Genomic DNA, 25,714 nt, shown 5'->3' with positions numbered 1-25,714 from the left:
TAAAATTTTACCATCTCAAGCATTTTTAAGTGTTCGGGTCAATAGTGTTAAGTGCATTCACATTATTATTCAGCCACTCACCAGAACTCTTTTCATCTTCCAAAACTAAAACTCTATATTTATTAAATAATAATTCCTCATTCTTACCTTCTCCAGTCCCTGACAACACCCATTCTATTTTCTCTCTATGAATTTGTTTTCTCTAGCTACCTCTTACAAGTGGAATATTACAATATTTGTCTTTTTGTGCCTGGTTTGTTTCACTTAGCATAATGTCCTCAAGGTTCAACCATGTGTAGTATATGTCAGAATTTCCTTCCTTTTTAAGTCTGAATAATATTCTATTGCATTTTGTTTATCCATTTAATCATTGATGGACATTTGGGTTGCTTTTTCCTTCTGGTTATGGTGAATAATTCTTCTATGAACATGAGTGTACAAATATTTGAGACACTTTTCAGTTTGGGAGATATATACACAAAAGTGGTATTGTCGGACCATATACTAATTCTACTTTTAATTTTTTGAGAAACTTCCATACTGTTTTCCATAGTGGCTGCACCATTTTTACATTCCTACCAATAGTATAGTTTCCGATTTCATTATACCCTCACCAACACGTGTTATTTTCTTTTTTTTTTAATATGAAATCGGCTTTAACTAGCAATCTTAAATCTAATTTTTCTAAATGCTCAGTTATGATTTTTCAAATGATCTATCTATTATACCTGCTGTGAATAAAATCTGAGCTTTTTCTTTTCTATTGGTATAAGATTGTTAAGGTTGAAGGTGAAAAAAATATAAAACTTTTCTAACAATTATAATTAACAGTCAAGCACTCCCCAAAATACCTGACATGATGTTTTATACAAAGTATATGCTTGGAAAATACTTTTCTAAATAAATGAGATAAAATGTTTTAACCTCCCGCAGAGTTTTAAAATTCAAGGTGAATTTTAGATTCCTCCAGATGAAAGTCATGTACTTACTTTTAGGTTATTACTCTACCCTCATCTGTCTAATGAACATTGCTTCACTTGGTAACCTCTTTTGGTTGTTGTGGAAATTAAATAAAACAACCAGAATTGCCCATTGTAAATTTAATAGGTGTTAGCTATGATAGTTTTTATAATTATTTTAATATTGTAAAAAGAAATAAGCAAGTGTTATTAAATGCCTAACAATGTCCTTAGCAGTATGTTAGGCACACTGTCAAAGTAATAATAATAATAATAATTCCTACCCTTACAACGTAGAAATATAGTTTAATTTGAAAGGAAAGAAAGAAAAACACAAACTATATAAGAATAATGCAAGGCAGGACTAAACTATACTTCTTTTGAAAGCTTTTTATCTTAATGACTTTTAATTGTTCTCTTTTTTAATTCAAGGATGAGTCTTTATTGAAGAATTTGTAAAAAATAAAAATAAAAAAAAGGATGAATTCTCTTAAATGTCATTCTCTTAATAGTTCCTCCTAATTTTTTTTTCTCTACCCATATATAATTTTGACTTTAGTCCTCTAGTCTTCTCTTTTTACCTGTTCTCTGAGCTCGTGAGTTTATCTGTTCCCATTTCACCATAATGGGGCTGATCACAGCCTCAGTGTCTCTCTTTCAATATTGCTGATTCAACTACCTGATGAACCATGAGATACTAGCACCGTTTTGACAGCAGACACTCAAGTGTCTTTTTAGGTTATTTGTTGTTGTGATTGCTGCTACTTGATATAATGTCTTCAAAACCCTTTAATTTTTCTTCCTTATCCCCAGAACAAAACCCTGAAACTTTATATGTGATTAAAACAATTAATGATATGGCTTAAAATTAGTTTTTCAGCTTTATCTTTCCTACATATACTCTAAACTAATAAAACCAAGATACACATAATTGTCCTTAACTTCAAAGTTATTTATGCCTTGTAAATTTAGTTATCTCTTCTCTGAATTACTCTTCCCTTCATATCTAGCTGTTGAAATCCTATTCAGATACCAAGATCCAACTCAGACTCTGGTTCCTGTACCCCAACCAAAAGAAATGTCTCTTTCCTCTGGAACTCGCAGTGTTCTGTACATAATCTACATTTATTCTGAGGTACTTTGTTTCCAGGAATATATAATATTGCCTGTCCCTGAGATTGACTTTATTGCCTTTGAGTTTCCAAAATAAATGAATAAATAAATGAAAGGCAGAGTGAATGAATGAATAAATGAATAAAAGTAAATGGAGAATTTTTTTTAATTTAACTTTGTAATTGTATAGAATATAGGAGAGTCCAGATTCAAGAAGTCACCCTGAAGACTGTTGTATTATTATAAATAAAAATTCAATCTGAAACTGCTTCAGCAACTAGATAAAGAAGTGATCTAAACTACTAAAAATTATTATTTTAATTTTAAAATGTATGTCTCACATGGTACTTTTATTATTCAGCTATAGTTGTACATTTCATTTCAGAAACTAACTATACAGTGAGTACATTAGTCTGCTTATGCTGTCATAACAAAATACCATAGGCTGCCGATATTAATTTCTGCTGAGAGAGCTCCTCCTGCCATATGGATGTCTACCTTCTCCCTAGGCTCTCATATACTGGAGAACAAGCTCTCTGGTCTTTTCTTATGAAAGCATGAATATAATCATAAGGACTCTACCCTCATGATCTCATCAAATCTTATATACCATCCAAAGGCCCCATCTCCAAATATCATCACATTTGGATTTTAGAGTTTTGACATATGAAGTAGGGATGGGGGGCATAATTCACCCCACAGCAGTGGGTGAGATGAGACGATATTTTATCTTTCAAACATATCTATTCTACATTAATCATAGAGGCATATGGCAAATTATCAGAAAAATCCTCCAGAATTCTAAAATGAGTCACTACTTTCTCATTCAAATTTCCATGACTTTACCCATAGAGCAACGATGGGGTGTGGGGGCAGAATATATATAATGTACATAGAAATTCTTTGTAAGCCATTCATACTCAAGTTCTTTTATGATCCAATCTCATATGAATTTTCCAGCTCTATATTTCACTAGAGACCCTTGCATATATGTTATGACCAAACTAAACTACTCTTCTATCTTTGAGCTCAACTTACAATTTTTCTTAGGTCAATAATTATAGAAGAGACTGAAAAATTAAAATAAAAAACTTTAAAACAGGTTAATTTTACTCTTTATCACAGCAACAATAACAAAAATACTAATAAGTACAACTTAATAGTTCATTTAAACCATGTTTCTCAAAATTTGTTCTGTGTACCACATGCATTAGAATCATGATGGTACTGGGGGTACTTATAAAAATTCAAATTCTCAGCCTCACTTCAAACCTATTGAGTCAGAATCTCCAGGAGTGTTGCAATAGAATCTGCATTTTAGCATCTGTTTCAGGTGATTTTTATGCAAACCGAGGTAAAAAAAATACTTCGTTAACATCATCTGTCAAAACTATATATCACTTGTATCAAGTAGGAATACAAAAAAAATGATTAACATCAAGATACCTAGTGATATAAAGAAAGATTTACTCCAATAAACCCTAAAAGAAAAAAAGAAAACCTACAGGCTAGGCAGTCAATAAAGTTCAACACATTTCTTTTTTTTTTTTTTTAAGCATTAAAACAAAGAATAGAAGAATGGATCCTCAAAAATGATAGAGAGCAACCACTTTAATGTAGTATTTTTAAACAGAAAAAAGCCAACATAAAAACATTAGCAGGCTTTTTAACAGAAAAGCATTAGCAGCACTTATTAGTGGACTAAACAAAAATATCAGATACGTCTTGTATCACTCCATATGGTTCTAAAGTTCAGGTATAAACATTAAGACATGGGCTATTGGGGGGAGAAAAAAAAGCTTTATTGTTGGAAAGAGGAAAATACAAATATAACTATTTTCAGAAAATATTATTCCACCCACTGAAAATTCAAAAAAATATACCCCCAAAAATTCATAAAGCGAGGATGTAATGTAGCTTTGGACAGCCAAAATAAGCTGTATATCAAAATAACCAGTTAGAATATTCATTTATTTATTCAATAAAGACTAACAGAATACCAAGAAAATCACTGAACAAGTGAGCTTATTGGGAAATATAGTGAATATAAAAACAAATACAATTTATAGAAATATTGAAGGAAACCCTCAGCTTTAAAAGAGAATGAAATACAAAGTTGGAGGTATCATAATACCTGACATCAAACTATACTACAAGGCTACAGTAATCAAAATAGTGTGGTACTGACATAAAAACAGATGCATTGATCAATGGAATAGAATAGAGAACCCAGAAATAAATCTATGTCTACATGCTCACTTAACATATAATAAAGGAGGCAAGAATATACAATGGGATAAAAGTCTCTTCAATAAATGGTGCTGGGAAAATTAAACAGATACACACAAGAAAAAGAAACTGGACCACCTTCTTACACCATATACAAGAATAGACTCAAAATGGATTAAAGACTTAAATGTAAGACCTGAAACTATAAAACGTCTAGAAGAAAACATGAGCAGTAAACTCTCTGATATTGCTAACAGTAATTTCTTTTCAGATATATCTCCTCAGGCAAGAGAAACAAAAGAAAAAATAAATGGAACTACATCAAACTAAAAATTTTTGTACAGCAAAGGAAACCATTAACAAAATAAAAAGACAACCAACTGAATTGAAGAAGATATTTGCTTATCTGATAAGCGGTTAATATCCAAAAAATATAAAGAACTCATACAACTCAACAACAACAACAAAAAATCCAATTAAAAAGTGGGCAGAAAACCTGAACTGATATCTCTCCAAAGAGGAAATACAGATGGTCAATAGACATATGAAAAGATGCTCAAGGTCACTAATCATCAGAGAAACACAATGAGATATCACCTCTAATTTGTCAGAATGGCTATCATCAATAAATAAAAAATAAAAAAAACAGCAAGTGTTAGCGAGAATATGGAGAAAAAGAACTCTCATATACTATTGGTGGAATTGCAAATTGGTACAGGCACTATTGAAAACAGTCTGGAGGTTTCTCACAAAATTAAAAATGGCTCTACCTTTTGACCCAGCAATTGCACTTCTTGGTATTTATCCAAAGAAAGCCAAAACAACAATTTGTAAAGATCTACGCACCCCTATGTTCATGGAAGCATAATTTACAATAGCCAAGATATGAAGGCAACCTAAATGGCTATTGACAGACAATTGGATAAAGAAGTTATGATTTATATATACAATGGAATATTATTCAGCCATTAAAAGTGAAATCCTACCATTTGTAACAACATGATTGGACCTAGAAGTTATTATGCTGAATGAAATAAGTCAGAGAAAGAGAAATACCATGTGATTTCACTTATATGAGAAATCTAAGGAACAAAAAGAATAAACTAATCAAAAACAGACTCACAAATATAGAGTACAATCTAGTGATGGCTGGGGGGTGGGGGCTTGGAGAAAGGGGTGAAGGGTTAAAAAAGTTACAAATTTGTAGTTGATAGATGGTCATGAGGATGGGAAGCCTGGCATAGGGAATGAAGTTAGCATTAACATAATATCCAGGTAGAGTCAGAGGAGAGGAAAAGTAATTAGGAAGATTTTTTTATAAACTATATAAATGTCTAACCAATGTACTATATATTTGAAACTAATATAAAATAAAATAAAATAATAAAATAAAATAAAATAAATGAAATAAAATAACAAAATAAAATAAATAAAATAAAAAGAGAATGTAATAGGTAAATACCAGAGAAATCTAAAGAAGACAGAATATGACTAAGAGCATATGCTATGGAGCAAAGAGATGTCAGCTCACATTGGCTGAGTGACCTTGAACTGATGCTTAACTTCCCTCAGCCAAAGATTGCCCTGGCTCAGCAAATTCCAACCTACACAGCAAATGTAGTTGGATTGTTTCAACTTGTCTTTTATCTTAGAACATTTGGGTTGTTTATGATGTTTTCAACAAATAAAGCTTTTAAATTTTTAATTAGCCAGATCTCTAAATCTTTTTTATGTGTTTGCTCTTGGCATTACTTTCTATCTCTCTCCTTGGAATCGTCTCTTTTTGGCTCCCTTTCTAGGTTATTTTCTTTTGTCTAGGATGAGAAATCTTTATTTGTCCATTCACTTTTTCTCAAGAGAGGCTTTCCACTACCTTCTCCTCTAGTAGAGATATAAGTTTTCATTTTCTCAAATTAAAAGACATACTTTTTTTACTGTGATACCCTATGGATGCAAGCTGTAGGCTGAATCAGAAACTAGGTAAATAACCTCTGTTTTTAAAAGTATTTATCACTCTCAAAATCTATCTATCTATCTATCTATCTATCTATCTATCTATCTTTCTATTTCTTGATTTCTCTCTCTCTCTCTCTCTCTCTCTCTCTCTCTCTCTCTCTCTCTCTCTCTCTCTCTCTCTCACACACACACACACACACACACACACACACACACACACAAGCACTTAACCACTGATTTATTTTCCAGGCTTATTTTCTCATCTATTTATGTGATACTAGTATAGACTATGAATTTTGTAAGATAGATCAAATCATTTTCAGAACAAAGCAAAATACAAATTAATAATATCAGAATGTTCTTCCTGGAAAGAAGCAAGAAGCAGCTCCATCTATATTCTCAAAGTTAATAACCTTGAAAAGTTGGGTTTTTTTTTTAACCACATAACTGTTTAACAAGAGATACAGAAGAGCTTCCTGGGAAGGTACTTCATGTAAATCATGTTAAGGATGATAGTGCTGACTGACACTGCTTATAAGGAAACTTTCCATGACCTTCTTCACCCCACCTCCACTCTACTATTATCTTTCAGTCTTCTAATTTTGAGACAGATATGCATCAAGTTGCTTGAGTAGAAATTTTTTTTGAGACAAACTCTTATGGTCTTTTTAATATCCAAATTTTTTCTTATGCACACCTATCATTTATTCACAATTATGTAATTCTGCTTCCTTATCATTGACTGTTGGTAGAATATCAGTTATTCAAACCATTGCTATAATTTTGGTATCATCCTTAGCCACTATTTTTGTATGTCTTTTTTATAGTAGGAATTCAGGTGGGGGGAGAACTTGGACCACTGCCAGTCTCATTAGGGTAATCATCCAAACCTATGAGTAAATTGGAAATAAACGCTGGAAGGGCATACTGTTAGTTTCAGTGTGCATCCTACTATCCGAAGGGTCTTATTATTGTAGCCCCTGAGCCTGGCATACCAGGAAGGCATATGTGACAGCATTTGGTAGTGGGGAATATTCAAAGTTTTTGGCCTGCTCAGACCTGCTCAGACTCCTCAGACTAGCCGTGACAACCAGTGTGTCTCCATGAAACTGAGGGAGACAAGGAGAGCTCTGCCAAGAACATCCATCTGTTCCGGCCCAGCGTACTAAACCTGAACTAAATAAACTCTTACGCTAAGCTAAAGATGCCACTGGGATATAAGTAAACTGCACATATATGGTGGGTGGGCATTTCCATGCCATCCAGTGAACCAGAGTTCAGTCTGTGACAACAGCCAACTCCTTTGTTTGTCCCCACAGCACATACTCCAAATTCTCACTGTGTTCAAGGCTATTACTTCCCTGTAGAGACCAATGAGGCTTTTAGATTAGACTGTCAGCTTCCTACACCTCTGGGTGGAAAGCAGACAGCTCTACTTTCAAGTTTCAACTCTGTCACTTACTAGTTATGTGGCCTTGGGCAAGTCACTTGATCTCTCTGCGCTGGTTTCCTTCTTAATGATGGACTTAGAGCTCATAGCACAGGTACCAAGCTTAGCACAGTGTCTGGCACATGAGCACTTAATACCTGCAGGCTAATATAGTTGTCACCAGCAGGAGCACCAGCAGCAGGATCTGTCCTTGTAATCTGCCCCTCCTTAGCCAAGTCATTTAAAACAATCTAGCAAGTGTGCTTCAGTATCTCCATTTTCTTAACCTTTATTTCCCTTCAACTCAATCTGGCTTCTACTGACACTGTGCCACTAAAATCGTCCTTACCAAGATTACTGTTAACTGACAAGTTACCAAATTCATATTTTAGTCCTTGTTTGACTTGACTTTTCTTGCCACACTTCTCTGAAAAGATTTCTTCCTCCATTGTCTCTATAGTCTGATATTTCTCTTGGATATCATTATTCTGGCAATTGTTAGGTAACTCCTTTCCACAGCTCTTTAATGCTAGGCTAGTCTAGTTCTTAGCTCTCATCTTTTCTCACTTTCTCATACTCCAGGGACAATCTTACTTACATGTACATAATCAAACCATGACTGCTCACCTCTTGGAATTGTTCAAGTGGCTTTTTCCAACAGCAATGCAATGTTTGCCTCTGTTCCATAAATATTTGTATTTGGGTATCTTTGTCATCTTTCCCTAATGTGCTTCTCCTCTTCAAATCTCTCTTGCTGCATGATATATCGTCACTTGTGACAAGCCCCACTCTAATTACTGCTTGCCTATCCATACCTTGGACCTCAGTCCTAATACTGTTTTCTCAATGAAGCCCTCTCTGAACTCCAGCCTAGCTCAAAATCTTCATATTCTCATTAAAAAAAAAGACTGTATTTCATCTCAATAGCAATTTACATTGAATAGAGTGATTATTTAATTAAAGAAAGTATCTGCTCAGATACATAAAGAATGGATGATTCAACTAATGAATCAAAGAATTATCCTATAGTCATGTATCACACTCATTCTGAATATCCTATCAGCTACAAAGTCTTACTAATTTTCTTTCTTAAATATTACTCGAAGATCTTATCTTTTGTAGTACCTCTTCAAATACTTTTACTTAATGTTCAAATTACTTTTCATCAATTTGGCAACAGCCTCTTTATAATATAAATGTTGAGTTTAATAACACAGATTCTGTATCCAGACTGCCTGTGTTTGTATCCTGGTTCTGTCATTTTCAAGCTATGCAACCTAGGTCAACTCAGTTCACTCCTCAGTGCCTCCATTTCCCCATCTATGAAACATAATCTATAATAAGATCAGCTTCACATGGTCGTTGTGAGGATTGAATAATTATTACATGGTAAGTGCTTCAAAGAGTGCCTTGTCCATAGTAAACAATAAATTCCAGCTTTCATTTTTATAACTATTTTTTCCCCTAGTATTGTCATTTCTAAAATAACCTCAATAAGCTACTAGAAACTCTGAAATGCAAATCCCAGAATATGCCAACACCTGAACATTCTTTAAAGGCTCCCCATTGCCTAAGGTAAGTTTGTATGTAGGAGGCTATACAGTATCTAATATTTCAATGTTTGTGCTAAAAATAATACCTCAATTGGGAATTATTATCTTATTTCTGTCATCTAGTAAAGTTTTACTTAAACTTTTGAATTATTTCAGTAATCTCCTCCATGAAGCCTGCCTCTATCCTAGCTAAAATTTGGTATCTTTCCTCCCCACTCAGATGGCACCATGGTCCTTCTTTCATACAGCACTAACCACAATTGTTTTGTAGTGATTACTGAGTTGGCACACCTTTTACTAGTTGTGAATTCCTTGGGGTCAAGAATTGTTTATTTTCAGATATGTGTATCTTGATTTTGAATATGCCTGTCACACAAATAAAGCTAAATAAATATTTACTAATTGAATAAATTCACTCTCAGCATTATGTATATTGTTTTGTTAGGGGCATTGGCCATATTGTATACATGATTTTTCCTTCACTTGTAATTGGAAATATAGATGAAAATGAACAGAGTATCTACTTTCTACATAGGAAGCTGGGCACATCCAGACCATGGAAACTTTTTAATGTTTGACTTTTTTCCCCCTCCACTTTGCATGGTCATTTTTCTTCTATTTAAAGAAAGAAAGTAACATTTCCCTCTCACTGTCTATCTTTATTTTGTATTTTCATTTACTCTGTTGATTCTTCCTGGTTTCTTAGTAAAGTACACCCCTGTCCCTGCAGTTTGTCTCTGAGAAAGACAATGCAACCTTCAGCCTTCTATTTTCCACAGGGTCCTGCCCTAATCTCTTCACCTCCTTGGTCAAGAAACTAGTCATGGATAACAAACAATGTCTCTTTAGATTACATCCAGATGAGTGCTTAGCGCTGGAGTCTGAGAAGAAGCATCCTAAAAGTGTTAATCTCTCATATTAAATATCTTCATAAAAAATTATCTCATTCTGCAAGTACATTTGTTCCTCGCATATCATTTTCAATTCTCATGATATTTCCTTCAATTAAGGTCAAGTAATGAAGTATAATTAAATGTGTAAGTCTTTTGGATAATAATGACACTTTAATTTATATTTATAATAAATTCATAACATTTTAATAATATTTTATAGCAAATTTATCATCTTTTTAAGTGTCTTAACTATTTCAACATTTTTGTAGGACCATCATCGGCGAATCAGATAAATGACACAAAAACTAGGGTGAAATAACTTTAACTCTGCTTTACAACTAAATAAGTTATTTTTAAGCATTGTTTTAAAGGTTAGTCTGTACTGAGGGATACAGCCTCTAAATTTGTCAGTGCTGGGCATTGTGTGTTGCTAAAAAAAAAAAAAAAAAGGTTTAATGAAAAACTACTATTACAACATTAACAACAGAAAGATACCCAGGTCTGAGGGGATATTAAGCTATGGTAAGGAAAAAATAAGTGGGTCAAAGAATTGATAGTCAGTTACAAATAGAACGCTTATTTTGATCCACAAATATCATTACAAGTTTCTCCTTGGCCACTCCAAGGGAAACAATTTTCATGCTTAGTGACAGAGATATTAGTGAAAATTAGTGAGAGAGATATTAAATATGCTATATTTATATTTTCATTTTTTTATGTTGAGCTACTTATTGCACTGATGTTTATTCATTTAAATTGAGGCCTCCTATAAAAAAATAATTTAATAAAAAGCATTATTCTAATTTAACCAATGAGAAAAATACAAATTTTCTATTCTGTCATGTTGACAATAATTGATATAACAATAACACCATCTCCCCTATCTGGATGAAAGCTTACATGCATACAAACAAAGTAATAACAAGGAAATAAGAAGCCTCTTGAATGTGAACTTAGAAACCTAACCTATAAAGTGATAACACTCAGAATTTTTATGTCCCCGAGTTTCATCAATTTTCCCTGCTTTTTTCTCTTTCTTGCTTGCTTTTCAACAATGCTTTGCAAATTGAAATGCCACATTAAAGATTTCATTCGTCAGGCTGTATTGTTGCCAATCCTTTTGATCTTCTCTTCAGAGTTCTGAGTGCATTATTTTCATCTTTTCATATTTTTAGATTTTATTGATGTGCTGCCTTAGAATATACGACGAATGTTGCTTTTTATTTTTGTTTTATTCACTTGATTTCTTTCTCCCAGAATTAGAGTTTTTACATTTCAAATATTTACACAGATTTTAAGGCTCTTATATACAATCCACAAACAGAAAACTTTAGGAGGAAATCTGGTGATATAATAAACATGTGTTCTCTGGAATGAGGCAGACATGAATTTGAATCTTCTCTCCATCTTTTACTATCAGAAGGACAACAGGTACTTAACCACCTTGAGCTTCAATTTTTTTTTTATCTTTAAAAAAGTTGATAACACCCACACCAGTATTATTATGAAAATTAAAATTCCAGAATTTCAACTATCTAGCATACACCTGACTCCTGCTACTTCTACAACCAACTACTATTACTATTATTGTTATTTATTATTATTATGTCTATTACTATTTCATCATAGCTGTGATGGCAAGATTTTATGTGGATCTAAATGTGAAGGGTGAATCTTAAGGCTTCTAGAAGAAAACAAAGGAGAATATTTTCATGGCTAAGGTAGGAAAAGACACAAGAAGCACTAAGTTACAAGAAAAACCAATGTGTTATGCTTTACTAAAATTAAAAAACTTCTACGAATAAAAACATTGCTCATATTCATAATGTTAGAAAATTTTAACACTATTTGGGGAAAAGACATACAAAGTAATAGAAAAATTGGCAAAAGCCCTCACAAAAAAAGGATTTCCAAATAGTCAATAAGACTATGACAAAGTGGTCAACTCATTAGTCACTAAGGAAACGCAAATTAAAGCCACAGTGAGATACCACTGCGCAACCAACAGAATGACTCAAATTAAAAGACTGACAGAAACAAGTGTTAAGGATAATGAGCAATTGGAATTCCTGCACACTGCTGATAGTACTGTAATTTACTCCAATCACTTGGGAAACTGGCAGTATTTATCAAAATTGAATGCATACATCATCAATGACTCAACAATCTCTCTCCTATATGGGTTAACTTGAACGAAAATAATCAAGGTTCTGTTACTTACAATAGCCCTGAGCTAGAAACCCCACATGTTCATTAGTATTTGAGCTGGGTAAAATATAAAATATAGTATATTTATATAAGGGAATGTTGTTCAGAAATGAAAATTAGTAAATAATGCCACACACCACAACAGGAGCTTAAATGTGGGTCATTAATATCATATTGAGCAAAAGAAGCCAGGTGTAAAAGAATATGAACTGTATGATCTCTTTCACAAAAAGTTCAAAATTAAGCAAAACTAAGCTATGGTATTTAAAGTCAGGATGATGGTTTTTTTAGATAGGGAGAGAATGGTGACTCGAAAGGATATAAGAATGTTCTATTACTTGACTGGGTCATGGTCACCTAGATATGTTAACTTGTGGTAATTCTAGTGAACACCTAGGATGAATGCACTTTTTTAATATAAGTTTGTTCTATTTCACTAAACGAGTATACTATTTTTTTAGAGTCACCACCTTATTTAAGAAAGTCACCACCTTATAAAGAAAAACTTTACTCAGGTTTCGTTTTGTCAAATAGGTTGATTTCATTAACATTTCTTCCCATAGATAAGTCATGTTATATTTTGAACAAAATGTGAGCAAATGCAGTTTTGGAACTGAAAATTGAAATAATCTCAATTGCATTAAAACAACAACAACAACACTTTATTTGTTGGCTTTACCAATTACTTCAAGTCTCTGAAGAGAAGAATATACACCTTGATGACAGAACCCCAGCCCCAGGAAAGACATGAATTTTTATCAACTAATCACCTTTATAAGCAGTATCTCATTTCTTTAAAAGTATCAATAAGTAGTTTGATACATTTGGAGACATTAAATCAGTATTATTGGGTTTTTTAATGAGGCCTTTAACTGACTTGCACTTTACTATTATAAAGCTTGATTAATTAAGGGATGTACAGTGAGGATATTGCTCACTAATTTTTTCAGGGTCCTCATAAGGCACTTCCGTGATAGAAATTTATCTTAAATATTAGAGCTAGAAAATGATTTGCTCCCCCTAAAAAGCTAATGTGTTTTCTTTAATGTATATCAGGTGAATACATTGAATTTCGCTTTCCTCAGACCATCAGGATGAGTGGAGCCAAAGTGCAATATTTCCTTTGCCTTCTACTTTCTGAATTGTTCACTACTTTCTACTCTGATTTATATTTTTCTATTCCTGGTTTTATTGTTATGTTATTGTTTCTATTTTGTGTAAGTTACCTTGTAGGTGGAAATAAGAGGACAAAATACATATTTTCAGACATGTAAATGATATTTTTAATAAGTAAATGATATTTTTGATATTCATTTTCATTGCAAAAGACAAAAAATTGCATTGTATTTAATAGAATATTCTCTGTAATGAATACCCATATATAAGACAATAATATAGTAAATAGCAAATAAATGAAATAGACTATGAAAGTTATCAGTTCAGAAAATGAAGTTCTCACAAGTGCATTGAGGTTGATGAGGAAAAGGAGAAATTTGACCTGAGAGCTCAAGGGTTTCTATGAAGCAGATAAACAAGAAGGATTTAACATAACACTGAATCAACTGATTACTTTTGCAAGAGAAACTCATACTTTAAATCTTGTTTTTGATTATTAAATGAAAGATATGAAATATTTTTCTATGTTAACAAATGTATGTTAAAAAATTAACATTTAGAAAACAGCTTAGAATGTAGTAAAAGTTAAATTCTAGCTGCTATTAAAAAACTATGACAATTATAACTATTATTATAATCAGTAGTCCAATGTCGGTATTTTTATGAAGATAACGATTCTATTGCAACTCAAATTACTCTGCATGGACAGTAATTTGTTTCACCAATGGGTAAGCATAGGCTAAAAATGTGATTTGTCTTTGTCTTTCACAGCTATAGTAGATCAGAGTAGGTGACTGGAATATTATTGGTCAAGACAATGGAGCTAATGAAGAAAAAAACAATAAATGAGCTTGAATCAAAACTGTGCCACTTATAATCTAACCATCTTGAATAAGTAAATCTAAAATGAAACAATTAATGTTTTCCTAGAGGGTTTTTAGAATAATTACATATAATCATATAGATAAAAGATTTTCCACATATTTTTAAGGTGTTAGGGAAAGAATGGGCATCCCTATGACCAATGTATCAGTGTTTGGTCCAAAGTAATGCTTTACAATGCCAAGAGCAGGGAAATAAAACTGTTGCACACATGGAGAGACTAATAAAACAGTCCCAGGTGAGGCAGACCTTTTCTGCCAAGTTTAACGATCCACAACTCAATGGCAATGTTCGTGCTGCTTGAACTTTTGTCATTTCTTACCTGACCCATTAATGGCTCTTGTTACACACTCTCAATTTTGCATCTTAGACTATGGAGTTTACCTGTTGAATGCTTACTGAATGCTGACATAAGCACTTTGGACTTTATTCATTCAACAAATATTTATTGAGTACCTAGTGTGTGTATATATATATATATATATATATATATATATATATATATATATATATATCTGGCAATGCTCTGGATTCTGGGTATGTAGCCAAGAGCAAAACAAAACCCTTTTCATATAGAGTATACACTCCAAGAGGTGGGATTTAATAATGAAAATATTTTATTCAGACCTCAAGGTTGATTACAGTAATGAAGCAATTTAAGAGATGTGAATAAATAGCACAATAATATCTAAAAACAATTAGGTTTGAAACAAGTGGATTCATTAAAGTGAGTTGTGGAGGAATCACTGAAACCTGTTTTAGTAAAGGTAAAAATAAAATACCATCATTTTAAAGCATGGCAGATTGTATATTCCAAAGATGATTGCATCAATATATGTATTTCATCTCTTATGTACTTGTTATATGGACGTTAATCCTTGAATTTAGATGGACCTTTGTAATTGTTTTAATCAGCAGAATGATAGAAGGTTGCTGTGGGACTCCCAATAATTATGGGGAACAAAATATAGATCACAAAACACCCCCCAAAACCAATGGAGAGTCATTCCATGACCTATTCTTTCTACATAAAATGTGTGATTTGAGAATCATTATTCAGTCACTCTTGTTCAAGATTTGTTGTTAAACGTGATTTAGATAACCATTATACCAGTTTTGTTAAGACACAGGGGCTGCATCACCAAGTACCACAGCTTTGATTGCCACACATAGTGTATTCTAAGGCCACTCAGGCATCAGGAGGAGAATATAATCAGTTAAATTGAACTAAGGTTGTGTTTTTGTGTCGTCATGTTTGGGAGCTGCCATTTATGGCATCAGGCACAGTGGAATAGGTCAAGAACCTCTATGTTCACCTGAGTGCCTTTGTTTTAAGAGTATATGAACAGAGACAACAAACTTAGCCTCAGGTCACATTGTTGGGTACAGCCGCCACTTGACAGGCAACAGTGCTCCATCTAGAGGTCAAAGAGGATTCGTCATTACCTGCCCTCCATAGTTTCCAAGGGCTAAGGTGTTCCCTCTCTGGGTGCTCTGCTTCCACCATTACAAAATTAGTGCATCCAATCCCAGTACCTATAACTTTACTTTTTCCCCAGTTATCCTCTATTTACACCAGAATTTTTTTTCCTAATCATTATCCAGGAAACGGCTGAAAAGAGCTAACCTTTTTTAGGGACAGATTTATTCACACTCTTACTGAGATGATGGATCTGGGGAAGTGAGGGTGGTAGGGTCAGAAGTCCTGCCAGTATTCAACAATATTCAAAATCTAGTGCTAGTAGAGAGCATGGAGTGTTCATCAAATACTTTGAACATTTACCCATTGCCGGGTGACCTTCCTGACAAAAAGAACATCATTGTCATATTGTAGAAGATCCGGAAAGCAAAAAGCATGACACGGATTCGTTTCAATGGCCTAAATGATATGGACTTGGCCACAACCTTGTACCTTGAAAAAACTGTCAGAAGCACTAGAGCATCATTGGTAGCCCCTAGGGGATGAAGGAGATCAAAGGCCCAAAGTCTACAATCTGCCAGGAGCTGGAAGGATCAACAACCTCTGCAAAGTGTCCTCCTTCATCATGAGACAAATGAGTCATCTACTGGCAAGAGCCACATGTAGTGATAGCTTCTGTATCAGACACAGAACCTCAGAGCCTGATGATGATGTGTGGCCAAGTCCAGTGTGATGATAGATTCATGTGGCAAGGAGGCAATTCAAGCAGTATAGGCATGATAAGCAGCTTGGTTTCAATCAGAGAATGGATGCTTATCATGGGGATCTATGTGAATGACCGAGATTGCCAAACCAACAGCCATGGTTTATATTCATTTTGTGATCTCAAAAAGTGGTGTCTTTTATCTACCCATCTGTGGTCTTTCAAGTGACTAAACAAATGACTTGGCCATTGGCAACAACACAAGAGCCAGTGAAAATATCAAGGAAAGTATTGGCCAGAGCTGTGAGAGCAACCTTGAGTTCTGCACACTGAGTGGAATCACCACTCTTTTTTCCAGTTCTGCATAGTCCAGAATAAGGCTAACAGCTGCTGCAGCCACAGGAGACAACATTAAGTGTCAGTTTCACTGACTCATCAGTGAACCAAGCTCAGGGGGTGAGGGGAAACTGCAAGTCAAAGAGTCTGCTGAACCAGCAACTCTGCTTCAGATAGTGAAACAGGGAATCAGTCTGCCCTCTTAGAGGTAGCTGCCATCCATCATCAAAAACCAGGATGACTCTAAGGAGTGTTAACTAATACCCTGAATATAGTATTTTAATTTGAATGGGAAGAGTGTTTAGTGAGGCATATACACTCTACAATCTTTGCAGGACCTTGAGAGGGGCTGGGCCTTCTTTTTGTTAAGAGTGGGGTCAAGGAGACATTGGTTTTTAACTGAGCATGGGAGGAATTGTGCATTACAAATCCACCCACATAGTTTTAAAAACTCTCCTCAGAAAGGAAATAAATCTCTGAATTTTGTCAGGGTTTGTGATCCACATCTACTGGCTGATGTCACTTGTTCCTGCTTTAGGACCCCTTAACTCAGCAGCCACATTGTCTTTTAGCTGAGGTTGAGCCCCATTGTCATTATAATATCTTTTCTTTCTCTCCTTTGGAGGAAAATGAACCTAGGTATCATTCAGGTGACTAGGTTCAATATTACCTTTCACCATCCATCTAACCATTCATTAATAGGTAGAACAGTGGGAGACTCTTACCTCCACTCCAAAACTGGGCCAAGAGCCTTTGCTACCAGACCCTGCAGAGAAGTCTCATGTGCTCTAACCCAGCCAAAATGGGCCCTTAACTTTTCTATTCCAGAAATTCGTATCTATACCAGTAACCTATCCTCATTGCCAAAAACATAAAAACCTTGCAGAGTCTAGGATTTTACTTTACTTAAAGTAACAAATTAGGTTGTGTTTCAAGACTTACAAAACTGAAAAAAAACATAAGACTCCTGACTCATAGATAAATGTCTGTGTAACAAAAGCAGCTACATGTTTGTTCTCTGTGATCTCCCAGAGGTAAATTAAAAGGCCTAACATGGTTCCCTGTGCTTGCAACTCGTTCTGTTATAGGAGAGAAATAATGAACTTAAAAGATTTACCATTTTTATAATAAGTGGAAGCAAATCATGTTAACTCATTTCTCAAACATGACCCTGAGAAATGGCCTTGCTAAAGAATATTCAGGATCTTGGAATCTTGGCACACCCAGCAAAAATGTGTATGGATGCTTAGGAGTCACAGCGAATTGTTTCTTCTAACAGAAGGAGTGTCAAAATTAGTTTGTATTCACATGGAATAAATAATTGCACACTTTCATGGTCATGCCTCATGCATATTTATCTCTACTGCTCTTTGCCACAATATAATTTAAAAGGACTGCATTAACTAGCATGTCCCAAGGAATATCACATTGGCGCACTATATTGATGATATCACATATAACAAGTCCAATGAGAAAGAGGTGGCAAGTACTCTGGATGTATTGAAGAGACGCATGTGCTTCAGAGGTTGGGAAATAAACCTTAAAAAGATTGAGAAACTTTCTTAAATCAATAGAGTTGTTGGAGATCTCATAGTTTGTGGCAATCTAAAACATGACCTCCAAAGTGATACATGAGTTATTGCATTTTTCACTTCTTATCACAAAAAAAGAAGTACAATACTTGGAGTTTTCTTTGAATTTTGAAGAAAAGATATACTAAGCTTGTGAATACTGCTTGAAAACATTTATCAGATGACATTGAAGGCTGTTAAATATGAGCGTAACTAGAGGAAGAAATGGCTTGGCAATTGAGTCAGGCTGTAGTATGCTCAACCCTGCCCCATGAGCCATATAACCCAATAGACCTCAGGCTATTTGAGGTATCTGTGATAGATAAAGATGCCATGTAGAGCTTCAGGAAAATTCCCACAGCAGAATTACAACATAAATCCTATAAAATCACATCAGAAAAATTGCACCATTTAAAAAGTTGTTCCTGTGAGAAGAACTTCCATAAAAGCAACAAAAATGTTAACAAAAAGTTTTCAAAACCTTTTTCATAGCTTTGGAAATTAATCAGAAGCTTGTAAAATTCAAAAGATATTTATTCAAGAAAAAAAATGACTGAATCTTGGTAACAATAGTGAGCTTCGTGTTATTTTAACTTGTGTAATCCCAATTTCAATCTCCCATATTCCATAGTAATCTTGAAAATGAACAACTTCGCAGTACAATAATTGTGAAAATCAGTAGCCAAGCAGCCATTAGAGGCAGCAAAAGGGATTTGGAGCTAAAAAAAAAAAAAAAAAAAAAAAAAACCTCTATTTCCAGAGAATTTTCACTATTTGATCTAAGGGCTCCCCAGAAAAACTCTGTTCTCAGGGCTTATCTTAACTTGACTTAACTCAAAGCTCAAGAACAGCCCTATCTCCAAGGCTTTTGTCAAAAACAATAAGTGGCAATCGTTTAACATAACAGTTTCCTGAAGCAATAATACTAATTGAGGCTAACAAGAGACTGACTAAATAAATTAAAAGGAAAAGCTGAGGGATGTGATATCTATAGAGGGTTTGGAAAATCTGTAGCACATTCCTGGGAGGCCATACATGAGTTTAAGGCAATTGCACATGGCCAGGAAGAATATAAGAAGGCCCTATTCTCTCACCTCTGCTGACTGTGAAGTTTTTCACAGCAGGGAGTGAAGGTTAAGGCAGAATTTTAAACTGCCTGCTGGAGCATTGAAGCCATGCCATCAAAATAAACACAAGATCTTTCAGCAAAGCCTGGGACACTTACTTGTTAATGACATTTAAGAAAAATCTCTATTCCAATCATTAGTTGACCACTAAGCTAAGTGAGAAGAGACTTCAATGGCTACACATAATAAAAAACGTACACTTTACTGATTCATACAAAGAAAGTCACTAAACAAACAGCAAGAACAAATGCTGGGAGGTAAGTAATTTGATTTTTAAAGTCTTTACATTATATTATTTAAATGTACAGTTTTCAACAACAACAAAAAAAAGCATAAAACATGCAAGAAACAGAAAATTGTTCCATAAACAGGGAAAAGGCAATCAATAGAAACTGGCTCTGAGGTGGTCCAGATGTTAGCCATACTAGACAAAGACTATAAACAGCTCTTATAAATATTCTTAAAGAGCTAAATAAAATTATGACTAAAAATTAAAGGAAAGTATAAGAATATTTTTGAAGCAAATTGAGAATATTAAGAAAGATATTAATTATAAAAAGGAACAAAACAGAAATACTGGAGTTAAAAAGTAAAAGAACTAAAACAAAAAAATTGACTAGAAGAGATAAGCATCAGATTTGAATTGTCCGGGGATATAATCAGTGAAATTGAAGATAGGCCTGAAGAAACAAAAAGTAAAAGAATGAGGAAAAAAGAACAGAGTACCAGACATGTGTGGATAATATCATGCATATCAATATACAAATAAATTAAAGACTGCAATTGTCTGAATATCTGTGTTCTCCCAAAATTTATATATTGTGAGATGTAATATTTTAGGAAGTGGGAACTTTAGTAAGTGCTTGAGTCATGAAGGTGGAACCAGCATGAGTGAAATTAATGTTATTATAAAACAGACCCCCAAAAAGTCCCTTGACCATGCCACTATCACATGAGAACCCAGAAAAAAGTTCTGGCTACTAACCAGAAAGCAGACTATCACCAAACCATGCCGGTGCCTTGATCTTAAACTTTCCAGACTCTATATCATGAAATAAGGTACCTAGCCTGTGATGTATTGTTATAGTAGCCTAAACAGATGAAGACAAAGACCTGTAATGAGAATAAAGAAAAGAACAGAAAAAATATTTGAAAAAAAATAAATAATAACCAAAACCTCTCCAAATTTGATTAAAAATATTGATCTAAACATAAAGAGGTTCAACAAACCCCAAGTAAAATAAGCTCAAAGACATCCGCATCTGGAAATAGTGTCAAAAGTCAAAAGCAAGATCTTGAAAGCAGCAAAAGAAAAGTTACTCATCAAAGACAAGAGGTCTACAATAAAAATTACTTGAAGACTTTTTATCAGAAACAATGGATGCCAGAGGCAATGGATGCCATATTCAGAGGGCTAAAAGACAGACAACCAACAATTCTCTATCAAGCTAAATTATCCTTCAAAAAATGTGGAATAAATAAAACTACCAAAAAAATTTGTTGATAGTAAATAAACACTAGAAGAAATGCTAATGAGACTCCTTCACACTGAAATGAAAAGGCACTAGACGATAGCTCAAACAACAAAAAGTAGAACATTCTCCAGGATAGCATATATTAGGCCATAACATAATCTCCAATAAACTTAAAAAATGAAGTCACACAAAGTGTGTGCTCTGACTACAATGAAATGAAATTTTAAATCAATAATAGAATAAAACTTGGAAAATTCGCAAATATGTGGAAAGAAATAACACACTCTTAAATAAGCAACGAGTCTATCAAAAAAGATATTTATTCACTGATGTTCATAGCAGCACTATTCACAGTGGCCAAGACATAGAAGCAACCAAAGTGTCCTACAATAGATGACTGGCTAAAGAAGCTGTGGTACATATATACAATGGGATATTACTCAGCCATAACAGGAGATGAAATACTGCCATTTGTGACAATCTGGATGGACCTCGAGATAATCGTGCTAAGCGAAATGAGCCAGACTGAAAAAGTTGAAAATCACATGATATCACTTATATGTGGGATATAAACCTAAAAGCAACAAATGAACAAGACAAACAGAGACTCAGGGACATGGACAATGGACTAGTGGTTACCAGAGGGTAAGGTGTGGGGGAGGAGGGAAGTGATAGATGAGATAAAGGAGGTCAAATATAGGGGGATTGGGGGAGGATTAAGTGGGTAAAGGCGATCAAATATCCAGTAGCTGAAGGAAACTGACTCTGGGTGGTAACCACACAATAGAATATATAGATGTCAAATTATAATGTACACTTGAAGATTATATAATTGTTTTAACCAATGTTAACCCAATAAACTTAAAAAAAATGATAAATTTTAAACACTATAAACATAAACAAAAAACAAATAAATAAATAAGCAAGTAAGCAAGCAATGGGTGAAAATGGAAAATCACAAAGAAACCTATAAAATACTTTGAGATAAGTAAAACAGAATAACAAGTGTTATGGGATATAGACCAAATCTTACGAGGTATAGCTAAAGCAGTACCTACAGGAAATTTATACCTATAAATGCCTACATATAAAAAAGAAATAATATCTCAAAAAAAAAAAAAAGCAAACAACTCAAATGAAGCAGAGGAGAGAAAAATAAAGAATACAGTGTAAATAAATGAAATGGAGAATAGAAAAAGCTATAGAAAAAATCAACAGAACTAAAAGTTGTTTCTTTGAAAAAAAATCTCCAAAATTGGCAATCATTTAGTTAGACTGACCACTAAAAAATAAAAAGAAAGCTCAAATTATTAAAGTCATGAATAAAAGAGAAAACAATACCCACTTTACAGAAAGAAAACAGATTATATGGGAATACTGCAAAAATTTGTGAGCCAACAACTTATATACCTAGACAAATGGAAAAAAAGTCCTAGAAAGATACAAACTACCAAAATGGACCAAAGAAAACATATAAAATAGACTTCCTATAAAATAAAATTTCAGGCCCAAATAACTAACTACACTGATGAATTCTAAACACATATAAAAAAAGAATTAACTCTCCAACTGAAATTTTTCCAAAAGCATTGGAAAAGGAGGGAACTTTTCCCAGCTCATTCCAAGGTTAATTTTATGCCAATACCTTAAAACATTACAAGAAGAGAAAACTACAGACCAATAACCATTATGAACATAGATACAAAAATCATCAACAAAATATTAGCAAACCAAATTCAACCACATATAAATAGGATTACATACAATGACCAAGTGAGATTTATACCAAGAATCCTAGATTAATTAAGCATTTGAAAATTAGTTAATGCAATATGCTATATCGACAGAATAAAGAAAAGACAAACCACACAATCATTTCAATAGAATGCAGAAAAGGCATTTGACAAAATTAAACACACTTTCATAATTAAAAGCTCTCAGTTAACCAGAAACAGAAAGTTCAACATAAATGGTTTCTGTATAAACACCACAACTAACATTATATCTGATCGAACATTTTTTTCCCTATGATTAGGAACAAAACAAAGGTGTCCATTTTTACTACTTCTATTCAACATTGTACTGGAAGTTGACTTGAGGCAACTGGGCAAGAAAAAGACATAAAATACACTCAGATTGAAAAAGAAATAGTAAAAAATATTTCTATTTTCAGAAGACATGATCCCATCTATAGAAAATCCTAAGAAATTCACATCTTTACACACAAATAAAACCATTAGAACTAATAAATAAGTTTGGCAATGTTGCAAGATATATGGTCAATATACAAAATTCTATTGAACTTTTACAAAATAGCAATGGATGATCCAAAAGTAAAATTAATGAAACATTTCATCTGCAATAACATCAGAAATAATAAAATAATTAGGAATAAATTTAATAAAACAAGTACAAAAATTATACACTCATAACAAAAAACTCCCTTGAAAAATACAAGGAAAACAATATTCTTAAGATGGTAGTACTCTCTGCATTAATCTACAGATTCGTTTTAATCTCAATTAAAATCCCAAATGCCTCTTTGAAGAAATTGCCAAACTGATACTAAAAGTCACCTCTATGGATGTTCCAGGAACCCAGAATAGATAAAATAATAAAAAAGAACAAATTGGAAGACTCGTACTTTCTGATTTCAAACTTACTACAAAGCTACTGTAATCAAAACAGTACTAGCTAAAGGTAGACATAGAGATCAATTAATAGAATTAGTAACCCAGAAATCCACTTATTTGTGGTCAATTAATTTCTACAATACTACCAAGACAATTCAGTAGGGAGCGAAAGTCTTTTCAACAACTCAGAAATCAGAAATCAAAAAATTCATTTTAAAAATGGACAAATCATTTGAATAGCAATTTCTTCAAAGAAGATAAACAAAGGTCAATACGGACATGAAAGATGCTCAATACCGTTAGTCATTTTAAAGAAACAAATCAAACCACGACGAAAGCAAAAACAAAAGCAACACTTACTAGGATGTTTAAAATTAAAAGACAGAAAACGAATGTTAGTAATACTGAAAAATTAGCCCCCTCAAAATTGTTGATGAGATTGTAAAATGATATAGCCACTTTGGAATTTAACTTGGCAGCTCCTCAAAACATTAAATGTAGAGTTATCATTTGGCCCAGTAATTCCACTCTAGGTATATAAAATTAAAGATATATTTCCATACAAAAATTATACAAAAGTGCTCATAGCAGCATTATTCATAACAGTCAACAAGTGGAAACTACTCAAATGGCCATTAACTTGTGAATAAATGAAATCGTGTTTATCCGTACAATGAAATGTTATTTGTAAATAAAAAGAATGAAATACCAATACATGCTACAGCACAGATAAACCTTAAAAACATTGTGCTTAGTGAAAGAAGCCAAACATGTAAGCCATATATCATGCAAGTCCATTTCTATGAAATTTCTAAATCATGCAAATCCCTGGAGACAGAAAGAAAATTAATGGTTGTCTAGGACTGGAGATATTGGGGAGATTAGGAGGCGACTGCTAATAGGTATGGGGTTTTATTTGGTGATGATGAGAATGTTCTAAAATAAGATATTTTTAAAATTGGGCAATCAGATCGTTGCCCAATTCTGTGAATAAACTAAAAAACATTAAACTTTATACTTCAAAAGGGTGAACTAGAGTACGTGAGTTACATATTAATAAAGCTGTTATAAAAAAAAAAAAAACAATCAACTAGCTCCTGGAATGCTACTAGGCCATGGTAGAAACTGATTTTCTAACTATTAGACAACAGATCACCATGTGGCAAGAAGTTACTACTGTGACCCATCGAGTAAAAGGTCAAGTGAGTTACACAGAGATAGCCTCAGGGCTACATATGGACCTTATAGTGTGTGCTTCCTACCACTCAGAAAAATCTAGCTACTGCCACAGCTGAATGTCTGACCTGCCAGGAACAGAGACTAAGGTTGAGCCCCAAAACCATACCATCCCTCAAGGAGATCACTCTTGGTGGAAAGTTTAGGAGTATGTTTTCTGCTTAAGTGATTCTCAGGAACACTTGTTGGTACACATCCAGTTTCAACTAGCTGAACAAGGTATGCTAAACAGGACTTAGATCCCCTCTGGGAGGAAAGTCTGTGTCAACTTACTGGACAAAACACCTGGACCAACACATGTGATCACTGAGGGGAGGAGAAACTAGAACAGGTAGAGAGGCAATGAAACGATGCAGAAATCCTGGTGACAGCAGAATTTCTCAGCTTCAGCATTATTGACACTTTCTGCTGAATAATTTTTTGCTGCAAGGGCTGTCCTGTGCATTGTAGGACATACTGGTAGTAGCAGCCTCCAAATATAGCAATCAAAATTATCTCCAGACATTGCCAAATAGTCCCTGGTGGGCAAAATCTTCCCTGACTGAGAACCATTGAGATATAGCCTCAGAACGATGGTGGCAGCAGGGGTTCTAGTTTGCCCAGCTAGTCTTCCGGTCTTTTAGGTTGTCCCAGAAAATATGACCAATCAGAAACATGAAGAAGCTGTGCCTGAATAGATGAACTTGGTATGAGAAGGAAGTGGATCTGAATAGTCCTAATGGGTGCTTTGGGTGTCCCATGCAGACCGCCTTAACCAACAGGTGCACCCCTCATTGCCACTAATGTTAACTGATAACAACTCAAAGTTGCACCCCTCTCTGGAAAATTTCTCTCTGCCAAATGGGAGCTCCCCTAATCTCCTTCTAAGTAGGATT

The sequence above is a fragment of the Rousettus aegyptiacus genome, unplaced genomic scaffold, assembly GCF_014176215.1.
Source record: "Rousettus aegyptiacus isolate mRouAeg1 unplaced genomic scaffold, mRouAeg1.p scaffold_m13_p_12, whole genome shotgun sequence".
Classification (NCBI taxonomy): domain Eukaryota; kingdom Metazoa; phylum Chordata; class Mammalia; order Chiroptera; family Pteropodidae; genus Rousettus; species Rousettus aegyptiacus.
The sequence above is the reverse complement of the archived record's forward strand: the minus strand, read 5'-3'. Positions refer to the sequence as shown.